Source organism: Garra rufa, chromosome 1 (genome assembly GCF_049309525.1).
Source record: "Garra rufa chromosome 1, GarRuf1.0, whole genome shotgun sequence".
NCBI lineage: Eukaryota > Metazoa > Chordata > Actinopteri > Cypriniformes > Cyprinidae > Garra > Garra rufa.
In genome coordinates, this window is record NC_133361.1 from 101,766,344 (window position 1) to 101,783,235 (window position 16,892).

The following is a 16,892-nucleotide window of genomic DNA, read 5'->3' on the forward strand; positions in this document are numbered from 1 at the left end:
GAACCTTGTAAATACACCAAATCTAATTAAAACCAATTTTCTTTTATGTCTCATTCTTTTAACCACTAGTCATCTCTCACAGTTAAATCTGACCCCATTTTAGTCTTGTAACTCGGCTGATAAGGCCGATTGTTACACTTTTATGGGAGACCGCCTGGGAATACCAGGTGCTGTAAGCTTTTGCCTTTTCTTCACTATTTATATAATATGCTGGCTTTTACGGAGGCTGATCTTTAAATAGCCCACTTTTTGGAGCAGCCCTCGCTTGTGGCCATACCGCGCTGAGAGCGCCCGATCTCGTCTGATCTCGGAAGCTAAGCAGCGTCGGGCCTGGTTAGTACTTGGATGGGAGACCGCCTGGGAATACCAGGTGCTGTAAGCTTTTGCCTTTTCTTCACTATTTATATAATATGCTGGCTTTTAGAAAGACGTGTTTTACCGCTCTATTTATTACAATCATTTAAATGTATTATAGAGTTTTAAGTGTTTTACATGTTTTTTAGGCCATTTTATTACTCTTAACATTTTAAGTGTATGTGTCTTTAATAAATGGATGGTTGGCCTGTCATGTGACTAGACACATGACAGGAAGCAGGAAGTACAACTGTATAAGAGAGCAGCATGACAAACAAAGGACAGTCACCAAACTGTTGGATTGAGGAGTTGCTAATTTTAGAGCTCACCTTTCCATTCACCACCTGCAAACTTTGGATTACACTTTCTGTGGTTTGTATATACACTGGTGGACACTCACATTGGACTTATCAACACACTGGGGTTCTTGGACTGTTTTTAGGGTATGGACAAATGAACTGTATTCTTTTAACAGAGTTTACCTGTTTTTAGGGTATGGACAAATGAACTGTATTCTTTTAACAGAGTTTACCTAGTTTTATCGTGTTGTTTTAAAGTCTTTTATGTGAACCTTGTAAATACACCAAATCTATTTAAACCAATTTTCTTTTATGTCTCATTCTTTTAACCACTAGTCATCTCTCACAGTTAAATCTGACCCCATTTTAGTCTTGTAACTCGGCTGATAAGGCAGATTGTTACACTTTTATGGGAGACCGCCTGGGAATACCAGGTGCTGTAAGCTTTTGCCTTTTCTTCACTATTTATATAATATGCTGGCTTTTACGGAGGCTGATCTTTAAATAGCCCACTTTTTGGAGCAGCCCTCGCTTATGGCCATACCGCGCTGAGAGCGCCCGATCTCGTCTGATCTCGGAAGCTAAGCAGCGTCGGGCCTGGTTAGTACTTGGATGGGAGACCGCCTGGGAATACCAGGTGCTGTAAGCTTTTGCCTTTTCTTCACTATTTATATAATATGCTGGCTTTTACGGAGGCTGATCTTTAAATAGCCCACTTTTTGGAGCAGCCCTCGCTTATGGCCATACCACGCTGAGAGCGCCCGATCTTGTCTGATCTCGGAAGCTAAGCAGCGTCGGGCCTGGTTAGTACTTGGATGGGAGACCGCCTGGGAATACCAGGTGCTGTAAGCTTTTGCCTTTTCTTCACTATTTATATAATATGCTGGCTTTTACGGAGGCTGATCTTTAAATAGCCCACTTTTTGGAGCAGCCCTCGCTTATGGCCATACCGCGCTGAGAGCGCCCGATCTCGTCTGATCTCGGAAGCTATGCAGCGTCGGGCCTGGTTAGTACTTGGATGGGAGACCGCCTGGGAATACCAGGTGCTGTAAGCTTTTGCCTTTTCTTCACTATTTATATAATATGCTGGCTTTTAGAAAGACGTGTTTTACCGCTCTATTTATTACAATCATTTAAATGTATTATAGAGTTTTAAGTGTTTTACATGTTTTTTAGGCCATTTTATTACTCTTAACATTTTAAGTGTATGTGTCTTTAATAAATGGATGGTTGGCCTGTCATGTGACTAGACACATGACAGGAAGCAGGAAGTACAACTGTATAAGAGAGCAGCATGACAAACAAAGGACAGTCACCAAACTGTTGGATTGAGGAGTTGCTAATTTTAGAGCTCACCTTTCCATTCACCACCTGCAAACTTTGGATTACACTTTCTGTGGATTGTATATACACTGGTGGACACTCACATTGGACTTATCAACACACTGGGGTTCTTGGACTGTTTTTAGGGTATGGACAAATGAACTGTATTCTTTTAACAGAGTTTACCTGTTTTTAGGGTATGGACAAATGAACTGTATTCTTTTAACAGAGTTAACCTAGTTTTATCGTGTTGTTTTAAAGTCTTTTATGTGAACCTTGTAAATACACCAAATCTAATTAAAACCAATTTTCTTTTATGTCTCATTCTTTTAACCACTAGTCATCTCTCACAGTTAAATCTGACCCCATTTTAGTCTTGTAACTCGGCTGATAAGGCCGATTGTTACACTTTTATGGGAGACCGCCTGGGAATACCAGGTGCTGTAAGCTTTTGCCTTTTCTTCACTATTTATATAATATGCTGGCTTTTACGGAGGCTGATCTTTAAATAGCCCACTTTTTGGAGCAGCCCTCGCTTGTGGCCATACCGCGCTGAGAGCGCCCGATCTCGTCTGATCTCGGAAGCTAAGCAGCGTCGGGCCTGGTTAGTACTTGGATGGGAGACCGCCTGGGAATACCAGGTGCTGTAAGCTTTTGCCTTTTCTTCACTATTTATATAATATGCTGGCTTTTAGAAAGACGTGTTTTACCGCTCTATTTATTACAATCATTTAAATGTATTATAGAGTTTTAAGTGTTTTACATGTTTTTTAGGCCATTTTATTACTCTTAACATTTTAAGTGTATGTGTCTTTAATAAATGGATGGTTGGCCTGTCATGTGACTAGACACATGACAGGAAGCAGGAAGTACAACTGTATAAGAGAGCAGCATGACAAACAAAGGACAGTCACCAAACTGTTGGATTGAGGAGTTGCTAATTTTAGAGCTCACCTTTCCATTCACCACCTGCAAACTTTGGATTACACTTTCTGTGGTTTGTATATACACTGGTGGACACTCACATTGGACTTATCAACACACTGGGGTTCTTGGACTGTTTTTAGGGTATGGACAAATGAACTGTATTCTTTTAACAGAGTTTACCTGTTTTTAGGGTATGGACAAATGAACTGTATTCTTTTAACAGAGTTTACCTAGTTTTATCGTGTTGTTTTAAAGTCTTTTATGTGAACCTTGTAAATACACCAAATCTATTTAAACCAATTTTCTTTTATGTCTCATTCTTTTAACCACTAGTCATCTCTCACAGTTAAATCTGACCCCATTTTAGTCTTGTAACTCGGCTGATAAGGCAGATTGTTACACTTTTATGGGAGACCGCCTGGGAATACCAGGTGCTGTAAGCTTTTGCCTTTTCTTCACTATTTATATAATATGCTGGCTTTTACGGAGGCTGATCTTTAAATAGCCCACTTTTTGGAGCAGCCCTCGCTTATGGCCATACCGCGCTGAGAGCGCCCGATCTCGTCTGATCTCGGAAGCTAAGCAGCGTCGGGCCTGGTTAGTACTTGGATGGGAGACCGCCTGGGAATACCAGGTGCTGTAAGCTTTTGCCTTTTCTTCACTATTTATATAATATGCTGGCTTTTACGGAGGCTGATCTTTAAATAGCCCACTTTTTGGAGCAGCCCTCGCTTATGGCCATACCACGCTGAGAGCGCCCGATCTTGTCTGATCTCGGAAGCTAAGCAGCGTCGGGCCTGGTTAGTACTTGGATGGGAGACCGCCTGGGAATACCAGGTGCTGTAAGCTTTTGCCTTTTCTTCACTATTTATATAAAGACGTGTTTTACCGCTCTATTTATTACAATCATTTAAATGTATTATAGAGTTTTAAGTGTTTTACATGTTTTTTAGGCCATTTTATTACTCTTAACATTTTAAGTGTATGTGTCTTTAATAAATGGATGGTTGGCCTGTCATGTGACTAGACACATGACAGGAAGCAGGAAGTACAACTGTATAAGAGAGCAGCATGACAAACAAAGGACAGTCACCAAACTGTTGGATTGAGGAGTTGCTAATTTTAGAGCTCACCTTTCCATTCACCACCTGCAAACTTTGGATTACACTTTCTGTGGATTGTATATACACTGGTGGACACTCACATTGGACTTATCAACACACTGGGGTTCTTGGACTGTTTTTAGGGTATGGACAAATGAACTGTATTCTTTTAACAGAGTTTACCTGTTTTTAGGGTATGGACAAATGAACTGTATTCTTTTAACAGAGTTTACCTAGTTTTATCGTGTTGTTTTAAAGTCTTTTATGTGAACCTTGTAAATACACCAAATCTATTTAAACCAATTTTCTTTTATGTCTCATTCTTTTAACCACTAGTCATCTCTCACAGTTAAATCTGACCCCATTTTAGTCTTGTAACTCGGCTGATAAGGCCGAGTGTTACACTTTTATGGGAGACCGCCTGGGAATACCAGGTGCTGTAAGCTTTTGCCTTTTCTTTACTATTTATGTAATATGCTGGCTTTTACGGAGGCTGATCTTTAAATAGCCCACTTTTTGGAGCAGCCCTCGCTTATGGCCATACCGCGCTGAGAGCGCCCGATCTCGTCTGATCTCGGAAGCTAAGCAGCGTCGGGCCTGGTTAGTACTTGGATGGGAGACCGCCTGGGAATACCAGGTGCTGTAAGCTTTTGCCTTTTCTTCACTATTTATATAATATGCTGGCTTTTACGGAGGCTGATCTTTAAATAGCCCACTTTTTGGAGCAGCCCTCGCTTATGGCCATACAGCGCTGAGAGCGCCCGATCTCGTCTGATCTCGGAAGCTAAGCAGCGTCGGGCTTGGTTAGTACTTGGATGGGAGACCGCCTGGGAATACCAGGTGCTGTAAGCTTTTGCCTTTTCTTCACTATTTATATAATATGCTGGCTTTTAGAAAGACGTGTTTTACCGCTCTATTTATTACAATCATTTAAATATATTATAGAGTTTTAAGTGTTTTACATGTTTTTTAGGCCATTTTATTACTCTTAACATTTTAAGTGTATGTGTCTTTAATAAATGGATGGTTGGCCTGTCATGTGACTAGACACATGACAGGAAGCAGGAAGTACAACTGTATAAGAGAGCAGCATGACAAACAAAGGACAGTCACCAAACTGTTGGATTGAGGAGTTGCTAATTTTAGAGCTCACCTTTCCATTCACCACCTGCAAACTTTGGATTACACTTTCTGTGGATTGTATATACACTGGTGGACACTCACATTGGACTTATCAACACACTGGGGTTCTTGGACTGTTTTTAGGGTATGGACAAATGAACTGTAATCTTTTAACAGAGTTTACCTGTTTTTAGGGTATGGACAAATGAACTGTATTCTTTTAACAGAGTGTACCTAGTTTTATCGTGTTGTTTTAAAGTCTTTTATGTGAACCTTGTAAATACACCAAATCTATTTAAACCAATTTTCTTTTATGTCTCATTCTTTTAACCACTAGTCATCTCTCACAGTTAAATCTGACCCCATTTTAGTCTTGTAACTCGGCTGATAAGGCCGATTGTTACACTTTTATGGGAGACCGCCTGGGAATACCAGGTGCTGTAAGCTTTTGCCTTTTCTTCACTATTTATATAATATGCTGGCTTTTACGGAGGCTGATCTTTAAATAGCCCACTTTTTGGAGCAGCCCTCGCTTATGGCCATACCGCGCTGAGAGCGCCCGATCTCGTCTGATCTCGGAAGCTAAGCAGCGTCGGGCCTGGTTAGTACTTGGATGGGAGACCGCCTGGGAATACCAGGTGCTGTAAGCTTTTGCCTTTTCTTCACTATTTATATAAAGACGTGTTTTACCGCTCTATTTATTACAATCATTTAAATGTATTATAGAGTTTTAAGTGTTTTACATGTTTTTTAGGCCATTTTATTACTCTTAACATTTTAAGTGTATGTGTCTTTAATAAATGGATGGTTGGCCTGTCATGTGACTAGACACATGACAGGAAGCAGGAAGTACAACTGTATAAGAGAGCAGCATGACAAACAAAGGACAGTCACCAAACTGTTGGATTGAGGAGTTGCTAATTTTAGAGCTCACCTTTCCATTCACCACCTGCAAACTTTGGATTACACTTTCTGTGGATTGTATATACACTGGTGGACACTCACATTGGACTTATCAACACACTGGGGTTCTTGGACTGTTTTTAGGGTATGGACAAATGAACTGTATTCTTTTAACAGAGTTTACCTGTTTTTAGGGTATGGACAAATGAACTGTATTCTTTTAACAGAGTTTACCTAGTTTTATCGTGTTGTTTTAAAGTCTTTTATGTGAACCTTGTAAATACACCAAATCTATTTAAACCAATTTTCTTTTATGTCTCATTCTTTTAACCACTAGTCATCTCTCACAGTTAAATCTGACCCCATTTTAGTCTTGTAACTCGGCTGATAAGGCCGATTGTTACACTTTTATGGGAGACCGCCTGGGAATACCAGGTGCTGTAAGCTTTTGCCTTTTCTTCACTATTTATATAATATGCTGGCTTTTACGGAGGCTGATCTTTAAATAGCCCACTTTTTGGAGCAGCCCTCGCTTATGGCCATACCGCGCTGAGAGCGCTAGAGAGCAACAGGAAGTGGTTGGCAGCAGTTGGGAGAGGAAGGCTCTCCTCCATTTTGTGTTTGATTTTTTTTGTTTGTTTTGTGAGTGGTTTTACTTTAAGTTAGTTTTTTTGTGTTTTTTTCAGTTATAAAACCACCTAACAGCAGCATTTTTGCTGGCTGGAGGGTGGTTAAACCTTTTTTTTCTTAACTTATTTTTCTTTAAAAAAAACGGACGGATTAATGGATTACGAAACAGAACTGGCTGGAGAGAGACGGATGGCAAACGACACTGGACTGGCAGGAGGAACACGCACGGCAATGGACACTGGACTGGCTGGAGGAACATGCACGGCAAACGAGACTGGACTGGCAGGAGGAACACGCACGGCAAACGACATTGGACTGGATAAACGACCACGAGCTACAAATGGAAAAAAACAGGAAGTAAGAGAAAAGTTTGTTGAGCGACAATATTTAAAGGAAGCTACAGTGATTGGGAATGTGGAGAATGTGATTGGGGTGAGAGCGGAGGACATTATTAAAGCTGTAACGGAACAATGTGGACATGGCAAAATTTTAGCACTAAGACCAAGACAAGGGAAAGAATACGAACTGACAATGGAAAAAGAAGAAACGTGTGAAAAACTAATTGATGGACTAAGAATAAAAGGAGTGGACTGTGAAGTAAAAAATCTACAAAACAGGGATTATGTTGTTTCCTTCATGCACCTGCCTGTCTACCTGGATGACAAAGAAATTTTAGGAAAATTGGAGGGATGGGGAGTTGATCCCATTACCAAAATTAAAAGAAGACGCTACCCGGGCACCGACATTGAAGATGGAACAAGGTTCCTTAAGGTGAGGTTCCCCAAGCAAGTGGCATCGTTGCCATATAGCACACGGCTAGAAACAGCCGAAGGGCCGCAGTACTTCCGGGTGATGCACAGCCATCAGGTGAAGACCTGTAGGCTGTGCATGAGCCCGGATCACCTGCTAATAGAATGCCCAAATTTTGTGTGCTACAAATGTGAGGAGAGGGGACATTTTGCACGAGATTGCAATGCTGTCAGGTGCCCGGGGTGTCAGGAAGTTTTAAATAAATGTGAATGTTGGATGGAGGGAGAGGAAGGAGGAAGGGAAGAACAGGTGGGCAGACAGGTGCATGAAGGAAACAACGAGGAGGAAGGACTACAACAAAAAGAAACGGAAGGAGGACCGAGCTGCAGAGAGGAAGGAGAAAGAAGAGAAGACAACATTAATAATAACGAACAAACAGTGGAGCAGGACACTCAATGGACAGAGATGGAGATGTCGGACAGTTTTAATACTTTTCTGGGTGATGTGGAGAGAGATGGACAAGGAAGGTTGGATCAAGTTAAAGAAACGGACAATGAAGAGGGAATAAAGATGGACAAAATGGACAAAGACAGAGGAGGGAAAGGACAAATAAGAAGGAGAGCACTGAAGGTAAAACCAAATTTGGAAAGTGCAAGAAAAAAGATTATGACAGAGACTAACAGATTTGATGTGCTAAGGGTCCTGGAGGGAGAAAATGATGAATAATGATTTTTATGTATTTTTTTTATTTACTTTTAATGGTTTTAAGTTGTGTTGCTTTTAATGCAAGGGGTCTGATGGACATGAGGAAGTTTGAAAAAGTAAAAGAAAAATGTAAAAGGGAAGACATTGTTGCATTACAAGAAACAAACTGGAGAGAAAATGTGATGAATGATTATAAAAAGAGATGGGATGGAGGTATTTTATATAATAATGGAGATGGGCGGGCTGGGAGAGGTGTGGCTTTTTTAATGAAGGACGATGTTTTTAAAGTGAGTAAAAGTGTGTATAAGGACAAGATGGGGAAATGTTTGGTAGTTGAGACAAAATATGAAGGAAGAGATTTGATTTTAGTAAATGTACATGCACCAGTGGAAGATAAGGAAAAGAAAGAGTTTTTTAATGTTTTAAGAAACATTGTAAAGAAGTATAAAGAAATAATTATGATGGGGGATTTTAACACAGTTTTTAGTAAACAGGATATGGCTGAAGGAATGGTTTTTAAAACAGATACAGGAAGAAAAGAATTAAAAGCATTAATGGATGAAAATAATATGATAGATGTGTGGAGAGAAAGAAATGAAAAGAAAAAAGAATTTTCGAGAAGACAAATAGTAGGGCAGTTTGTATGCCAAACTAGAATTGACTATGTTTTATGTACAAGAAATGTGGAGAATTTTATAGAAAATATTAAGTACAAAGAAACAAGTTTTAGCGATCATAAGATTTTATCTTTTAAGTTGGACTGGAGTCAAATGCAAAGAGGTCCGGGAGTATGGATTTTAAATACACAGATTTTAAAGAATGAAGATTATGTTTTAAAAGTGAAAGAAATTATAGAAAAAGAAAAGGAAAATGGAATGTATGAAGAGGATAAGAGAATATGGTGGGAGTGTGTAAAGTTTTTAATCAAAAAATTCTCAATCAGGTATTGTAGTGTTATTCAGAAATGCAAAAGATCCAAAGAAAGAGGAATAAAGGAAAGTTTGGAAATGGAACTGAATAAAGAATTTCAAGACATACAAAAGATAAAGGAAATGGAGGGGAAACTGAAAGAAATAGAAGAAAAGGAATATGAGGGGGCGAGGTTAAGAAGCAAAGCAAAATATGTGGTGGAGGGAGAAAAATGTACAAAGTTCTTTTTTGATCTGGAAAAAAAGAGAGGGAAAGCTGAAACGATAAAAGAAATAAGAGGGGAAAATGGGGAAATTGTAGAAGGGAATGAAAAGATTTTAAAAGAAATAAAGAATTTTTATGAGGATCTGTTTAGTGCAAGGGGGGTGGAAGAGGAGGAAAAAAAGGAACTGTTGAATCAGATAAAAGCAAAAGTAAGTGAGGAACATAAAAAAGAATGTGACCAAGAAATCAGGGAAGACGAGATTGAAAGAGCAATAAATCAACTGAATAAAAAGAAAAGTCCAGGAATAGATGGTTTGGGAACTGAATTTTATGTTTGTTTTAAAGAAGTTTTAACAAAGATTTTAAATGAGGTTTTTAAAGAAATTTTTGAAAAGGAAGAGATTAATGAAAGAACAAGGATGGGGTTAATGAAATTGATATATAAAAGGAAAGGAGAAAAAGTAGATCTAAAAAACTACAGACCAATCACGATGTTGAATACAGATCTTAAGATTTTAGCGAAGGTTTTAGCAAACAGATTAAAGGAAGTAATGCCAAGTATAATTAAAACAAACCAAGCATATGGAGTCAAAGGAAGAGATATAGCCGACATAACAATGAGTATAAGGGACACGATATGGTACATGAAAGAAAAAAATGAAGAAGGATATATAATTAGTTTGGATTTTGAAAAAGCTTTTGATAGGGTTGAGCACGGGTATTTATTTGAGGTTTTAAGGAGTTTTGGGTTCGGGGAAAATTTTATTAAATGGATTGAGATTTTATATAAGGGTGCACTAACAAAGATAAAATGTAATGGGTTTTTAACAGAGTGTTTTAAAATAACAAGGTCAATAAGACAGGGTTGTCCACTCTCAGCATTATTGTACTCACTTGTTTCTGAACCCTTGGGACTGGCTATAAAACAGAATGAAAGAATAATAGGGATAGAAATTGAGGGAAATAAGGCTGAGGGGAAAGTTTTTCAATATGCTGATGACACAACAATAATTGTAAAGGGAAAAGAGAGTGTTAAAGAAGTTATGAAGTTGGTAAAAGAATATTGTAGTGGGTCTGGAAGTAAAGTAAATGAGGAGAAAACGGTATATATGAGATTTGGTAAAGCTATGGTTTTAATGGATTGTTTTAATTTTAAGGAAGTGGAAGAAATGAGGATTTTAGGAGTTGTAATGGGAAAGAATGAGAGGAAAGTAAGAGATGAAATGTGGGAGCAACTAGTAACAGATATAGAGAGAAGATTAAATTTTTGGAAATTGAGAACTTTAAACTTGAAGGGGAAGGTTTTAATATTGAATGTTTTAATGGTTTCTAAACTTTGGTATGTTTTATATGTTTCTGAAATACCTTTATGGACAGAACGGAGGTTGAAGAAATGTTTTCTTGACTTTTTATGGGAGGGGAAACCAGCAAGGATTGCACATAATACGATTTTAGGGGCGATAGAGAAGGGGGGCTTAGGTTTAATGGATGTGGAACAGCGAAAAAATGCGTTGAGAGTAAAAATTGTTAAGAAATACCTGCAACAAGATAACAAAACTGAGTGGAAAAAAACAATGAAATACTTTTTAAACAAATGTGGGGATTTTAACATGGGGGACGGAATATTATGGATGAAAACAAAAATTTGGATGACGGAAGGATTACCCGAATTTTATAGAGAAATTTTTAGTGCCTGGGGGAATTTTTTAACGAAAATCGAGTACAATCCGCATGGAAGAGAAAACATTTTAAATCAACCTCTGTTCTTAAATAACAACATTTTAAAACAAGAGAAAGCAATATTTTTTAAAAAATGGATGGATGTGGGGATAACAAGAGTGAGAGATGTTTTGTATGAATTTAAAGAGGGTTTTTTACCGATACAATATATTGTGGATGCGATGGAGGAAGCAAAAGAAGAATACAGTAAACAAGAAATAACAAATAAATATGAAATTATTAAAAATGCAATACCCAAAGAGTGGATTAAAAGAATAGAGAGTATGGAAGGAGAGCAAACAGAGGGAAATATTTTTGTGAAACTGGGGGGAAAAATGTATGATTTTAAAGAATGTACTGTAAAAATGTTTTATTGTGTTTTTAGAGATGGTGTTTTTAAAGAGCCGATTGTAAATAAGTACTGGGTGGAAAAATTCAAGGATCTAAAAGAAGAATGTATATGGAGAAACATGAGGGGGAGGTGTGTTGAAACAAAGTTAGGATGTTTGGAATATTTTATAAGGCATAAAGCGGTTTTTACTGAGTCTGTTTTAAACAAGGTGGGAATGGAACAAAATCCAATGTGTAAAGTGTGTCATGAAAAAGAAGAGGGGATTTTACATTTGTTTTTATATTGTAAAGAATTGGAGGATTTTCTAAGGAAATGTAAATGTTTAATTAAAGATGTGAGCGAAGGTTGGGATGAAAGTGTAATGGAATGGAAAAGAGTAGTGATGTTTGGTTGGGAAAAGAAGGGTCAACACAAAAAGTTTATAAATCTGTGTATAATGTTAATGAAAAGCGCAATTTGGGAAAGAAGAATTGTGGCCAAAAAAGAAAAAATGGAGTTAGAGGTTTGGACTGTTTTTAAAAGGAAAATAGAAGTATATGTAGAACAATTATATGTGTATTTTAAAAGTGAAAATATGCTGAAAGCTTTTTATGATGTTTTTACACCAACAGTTTGTAATGTTTTAGAGAATTTCATGTGCAAATTGCCAGGAAGAGAAAGAGCTTTCTAAATCTTAAGTATAAAAGGCATGATTTTAAACAAAAAATACGAGATGAGTAGATTATTTTTTATCTTATTTTTAATTTTTTTTTCTTTTCTTTCGTCTTTGTGTGGACAACTATATTGTTTTGTTGATGTTTCTATTGGTTGAAAATTCATCTTATGTTTAATGTGTTCCTTTTGCTTTGTTGATGATAATGTGATGTATTTTTTCATGTTTATTTATTTTATGTCGTGAGACTTCTAATGTGAAGCACACATTGGAAAATTTGTATTATGAAATTTCTTTAATAAAAAAAAAAAAAAGAAAAAAAAAGAGCGCCCGATCTCGTCTGATCTCGGAAGCTACGCAGCGTCGGGGCTGGTTAGTACTTGGATGGGAGACCGCCTGGGAATACCAGGTGCTGTAAGCTTTTGCCTTTTCTTCACTATTTATATAATATGCTGGCTTTTACGGAGGCTGATCTTTTTTTTTTTTTTTTTTTTTTTTTTTTATTATTATTATTATATGCAAGGTGTACATAAATTGGGATCACAAACAGGGAAAAAAAACAAAAAAAAAAACAGACAAGACAGGCAAAACAAAACCAATACAGTCAGGAACTAACAGATGTGTGCGTTTGTGTGTGTGTGCGTGTGCATGTAAAGGTAACTAGGTGGACGTGTCACAGTACATACTTTGGAAAACAGGTGATAGAGGGGAGAGAGAAAAAAAAAAGATATATATATGCAAATAATCATACATACATAAACATGTATAAATCAGTATAAGAAAACAAATAACAGATATAAATAAAACAAATGTAAAGAAATCAATCAGTGGTAAGGAGTGACTACGAATACTACTACTACAACATCTACTACTACAACTACTACTTCAACAACCACAACTACTACTACAATAACTGCTACAACTACAACCACAACTACTACTACAATAACTGCTACAACTACAACCACAACTACTACTACAATCTCTACTACTACGATAACTGCTACTACATCAGCAACTTGAATAATGACAATGGTAGAAATACTTGATAATGATGACAGGATAACAAAAGGACAAATCAGAACAGTAATAATAGTAATGATAACAAAAGTATATGTAATGATAGTAATGAAGAGGTGAGGGGAGGTTTGGGAAATCAGGAAGGGGACAAATGATAATAATAATAATAATAATAACAAAAGTATAAGTAATGATAGTAATGAAGAGGTGAGGGGAGGTTGGGAAATCAAGAAGGGGACAAATGATAATAATAATAATAATAATAACAAAAGTATAAGTAATGATAGTAATGAAGAGGTGAGGGGAGGTTGGGAAATCAGGAAGAGGACAAATGATAATAATAATAATAATATTAATAATAATAATAATAATAATAATAATAATAAGAAGAAGAAGAAGAAGAAGAAGAAGAAGAAGAAGAAGAAGAAGAAGAAAAGAGCAGCAAAAAAAAAAAAATTAGAAAAAAGGAACAAAGAGTAGAAATAGAAGTAGAAGAGGAGGAAGGGGAAAAAACATAAGACGCTAAAGGAAAATAATATTAATAATGATATTAATAATAATAAAAATAAAAAAAAGAGTGGAAAGAAATATTACAATAATAATAATAATAGTGGTGATAATAAGATTGAAAGAGGTAAATAGTGATAATTATAATATACTCATATTGATAGTAATAATAAAACAACATTAATAATTATATGAGGAGGTGGAAGTTATATGATCAGTGCATAGTGTGTGTCAGTTGCTTTGTGATGCATTAAAAAGGTATGATGTTTAGCATGTAACAGTCCAGTGCAATGCCCAGGCTGCCGTGCCCACATCACCCTTGCCCTGCGAATGTTTTTTTTTTTTTTTTTTTTTTTTTTCCTTCCTTCTCACCTCCCTCCCATTTTTTTTTTCTTTTTCTTTTTTTTCATTTTTTTCTCCCCTTTCCCCTTCCCTTCCTTTCTTTCCCTTCTTTTCTTTTTTTTTCTTTTCTCTTCCTTCACTTATAAATAAAAGAACTGAACTAAAAAAAAAAAAAAGGATAATAGATATACAAATTAAGAGAAACAGCAGAAATAGAACGAATAGAGTAAATAGAACAAGAGGGGAAATAAAGCAGTACGTAAAGGTTTTTTTTTTTTTTTTCTTTTTTTTTTTTTTCCCTCCCTCCCCCCTTCTCCTTCTCCCCTCCCTCCTCTCTCCCTTCCCTTGGATATTTAATTTGATTAAGTATTAGACACCGTTTCTATCTCTTCCTAACCCCCTCTCCCCCGCCCCCACCTCTTGTTTAAGTACTGATGAAGGTGTTGTTGGGGAATGACTCCAGACAAAGAGGATCTTCAATAGAGATGTATTCTGTTAATAAGTTTTTCCAGGATGAAATATAAATGGTATTTCTTGATTTCCAGTTCATGAGGATAGTTTTCTTGGCAATAGTTAGGAACACCAACAGCAGTTGACCATTTGAATTATTTATATCTATTGTGGATATGTCACCTAGTATGCAGAGGGAGGGAGACAATGGGATGTGACATCCCATAAGGTTGGAGAGTGAGTCAGTAACCTTTTCCCAAAATGTTTTAATTGAAGTGCAATGCCATAAGGCGTGAAGATAAGTGTCAGGGGTGTTTTGCGTGCAATGTGAACATGTCTCTGAGGTGAAACCCATTTTAAATAATTTCTGCCCAGTTAGATGAGTTCTGTGAAGTACTTTATACTGTATGAGTTGTAAGTTAGCATTTTTAGTCATGGAGTATATGTTTTTGCAAATTTGAGTCCAGAAATCAGCATTGGGAGTAATGGATAGGTCTGATTCCCATTTGGTGGTTGGTAAAACTAATGCGTTGTCTGATTTTGATATCATTTTGTATATTTTGGAGAGTAATTTTTTGGAGGAAGATATATTAATAAACTCGGAGATTTGAGGGGAAAGGTCTAGATTAATTGGTTGGTTAAGTAATTTTGATTTAATTGACGATTTGATTTGTAAATATTCTAAGAAGCAATTACTCCCAATGCTGTATGTCTGGGCTATATGGGAAAATGGTGCCAGGTTGTTGTTATTAATAATATGCTGTAGTTGTGTGATTCCCTTATCTGCCCATGTGCGGAAGTTAAGTGGCTTCTTGTTAGCTAAGAAATCAGGGTTATTCCAAATTGGGGTGTATTTACATGGTATGAGTGGGGAATTTGTGATCTGATGGAACTTCCACCAGGCTGTCAGAGTTGCTTCTATTGTTGGCATTTTAAAACAGTGATGTTTTTTGATTGTTTGACTGTGAAAAGGTAATTCTGAGATGCTAATGTCTTTGCAGATTGATTGTTCAATATCTTGCCATGTGTATTCTGATGAGTTAGGTTGAATCCATTTGTATATGTTTTGGAGTTGATTTGCCAGAAAATAATTATAAAAATGTGGTGCTTCTAATCCACCTTGTGATTTTGGTTTCTGTAGGGTTGTTAATTTAATTCTTGGGGTCTTGTTTTTCCAGTAGAATTTTGTAATAATTGAATCTAAAGATTTGAACCAGATACGAGTGGGCTGTGTTGGAATCATTGAAAATAAGTAGTTTATTTTTGGGAGTATAGACATTTTTATTACTGATATTCTGCCCATGATTGATAATGGTAATTTCATCCAACGTTGAAGATCATCATCTATTCTTTTTAGTAATGGGGTATAATTGAGTGCAAACAACTCTGACAGCTTGGCGGAAACATTGATACCCAAATATGTGATGTAATTGGTGCACAAAGGGATTTGTGATGTTTGGGATGTCACATCCACACTGGTGGAATTTAATGGAAGTATAGCCGATTTATTCCAGTTAATTGAGTATTCAGAAATGTTTGAAAAGTTATCAATGAGTTTTATTGTTTCTTGTAATGATTTTTGGGGGTTTTGTAAGTATAATAATATATCATCAGCGTAAAGACTTATTTTATGGTGTATGTTTAATGTTTGAATTCCTTCGATGTAGTTGTTTTGACGGATAGCTGCTGCAAGCGGTTCGATGAATATGGTGAATAGAGATGGAGAGAGTGGGCATCCTTGTCTAGTTCCCCGGTGTAGAGTGAAGCTGCGTGATGTTAGTCCGTTAGTAATGACAGTGGCTGAGGGTGATGTGTAGAGAATTTTAATCCAGTTAATAAATGACTCCCCAAAACCAAACCTCTCTAATGTGGAAAACAGGAATTTCCAGTTTACTTTATCAAAAGCTTTTTCCGCATCAAGAGTGATTATGACAGATTTGTTTTTGTTTATTGATGAGTGGTGAATTAGGTTTATGAGTCTGCGGGTATTGTTTGATGCTTGTCTACCTTTAATGAAACCGGTTTGGTCGGGATGGATTATAGTTGGCATGATTCTTTCTATTCTATGGGAAAGAGCTTTAGCAATTATTTTAGTGTCTACGTTAATTAGTGAGATTGGGCGATAACTTGATGGTAATGTTGGATCTTTATTGGGCTTGAGGAGGAGTGCAATTGTGGCTGTGTTCATGGTGTCTGGAAGTTTTGATTTTTGTTTTGATTCGCATATCAACCGGATGAAAAGTGGTGATAAAATAGACCAAAAGTGTTTGTAGAACTCAGCAGGGAAGCCATCAGGACCTGGTGATTTATTGTTGGGCATGTGTTTAAGAGCATTAGATAGTTCTTGTTCTGATAAAGGCGATTCTAGAGTATCTATTTGCTGTTTGTTAAGTTGGGGTAAATTAATATTGCTAAGAAACAGATTTATGTCATCCTGGGATGGTTTCTTTTCAGGGGAATATAGTTTACTGTAAAATTTTTGAACGATTTGATTTATTTCTTCTGGTGAGTTGGTGGGTGTCCCTGCTGAGTCCTTAATGACTGATATAGTTGTTTTTTCTTTGTTGTGTTTGATTTGATTAGCCAGGTATTTACCAGAT

The 16,892-nt window shown here is 36.8% G+C and overlaps 10 non-coding genes across 10 annotated transcripts; all 10 read left to right on the forward strand.

Moving 5' to 3' along the window:
* Positions 1-263: 263 nt before the first annotated feature.
* On the forward strand, positions 264-382 carry LOC141297038 (5S ribosomal RNA). The gene has a single exon (XR_012341324.1). It is a non-coding gene; the product is annotated as a 5S ribosomal RNA (ribosomal RNA).
* Positions 383-1,183: 801 nt separating this feature from the next.
* Positions 1,184-1,302, forward strand: LOC141293949 (5S ribosomal RNA). The gene has a single exon (XR_012340848.1). It is a non-coding gene; the product is annotated as a 5S ribosomal RNA (ribosomal RNA).
* An 84-nt stretch (positions 1,303-1,386) lies between these two features.
* On the forward strand, positions 1,387-1,505 carry LOC141315094 (5S ribosomal RNA). Its single transcript, XR_012350642.1, has one exon. It is a non-coding gene; the product is annotated as a 5S ribosomal RNA (ribosomal RNA).
* Positions 1,506-1,589: 84 nt separating this feature from the next.
* On the forward strand, positions 1,590-1,708 carry LOC141317724 (5S ribosomal RNA). Its single transcript, XR_012352085.1, has one exon. It is a non-coding gene; the product is annotated as a 5S ribosomal RNA (ribosomal RNA).
* Positions 1,709-2,510: 802 nt separating this feature from the next.
* Positions 2,511-2,629, forward strand: LOC141297049 (5S ribosomal RNA). The gene has a single exon (XR_012341325.1). It is a non-coding gene; the product is annotated as a 5S ribosomal RNA (ribosomal RNA).
* An 801-nt stretch (positions 2,630-3,430) lies between these two features.
* LOC141293954 (5S ribosomal RNA) lies at positions 3,431-3,549 on the forward strand. Its single transcript, XR_012340849.1, has one exon. It is a non-coding gene; the product is annotated as a 5S ribosomal RNA (ribosomal RNA).
* Positions 3,550-3,633: 84 nt separating this feature from the next.
* On the forward strand, positions 3,634-3,752 carry LOC141315105 (5S ribosomal RNA). Its single transcript, XR_012350653.1, has one exon. It is a non-coding gene; the product is annotated as a 5S ribosomal RNA (ribosomal RNA).
* Positions 3,753-4,536: 784 nt separating this feature from the next.
* LOC141293969 (5S ribosomal RNA) lies at positions 4,537-4,655 on the forward strand. The gene has a single exon (XR_012340852.1). It is a non-coding gene; the product is annotated as a 5S ribosomal RNA (ribosomal RNA).
* An 84-nt stretch (positions 4,656-4,739) lies between these two features.
* On the forward strand, positions 4,740-4,858 carry LOC141318823 (5S ribosomal RNA). Its single transcript, XR_012353116.1, has one exon. It is a non-coding gene; the product is annotated as a 5S ribosomal RNA (ribosomal RNA).
* An 801-nt stretch (positions 4,859-5,659) lies between these two features.
* LOC141293975 (5S ribosomal RNA) lies at positions 5,660-5,778 on the forward strand. Its single transcript, XR_012340853.1, has one exon. It is a non-coding gene; the product is annotated as a 5S ribosomal RNA (ribosomal RNA).
* Positions 5,779-16,892: the final 11,114 nt, after the last annotated feature.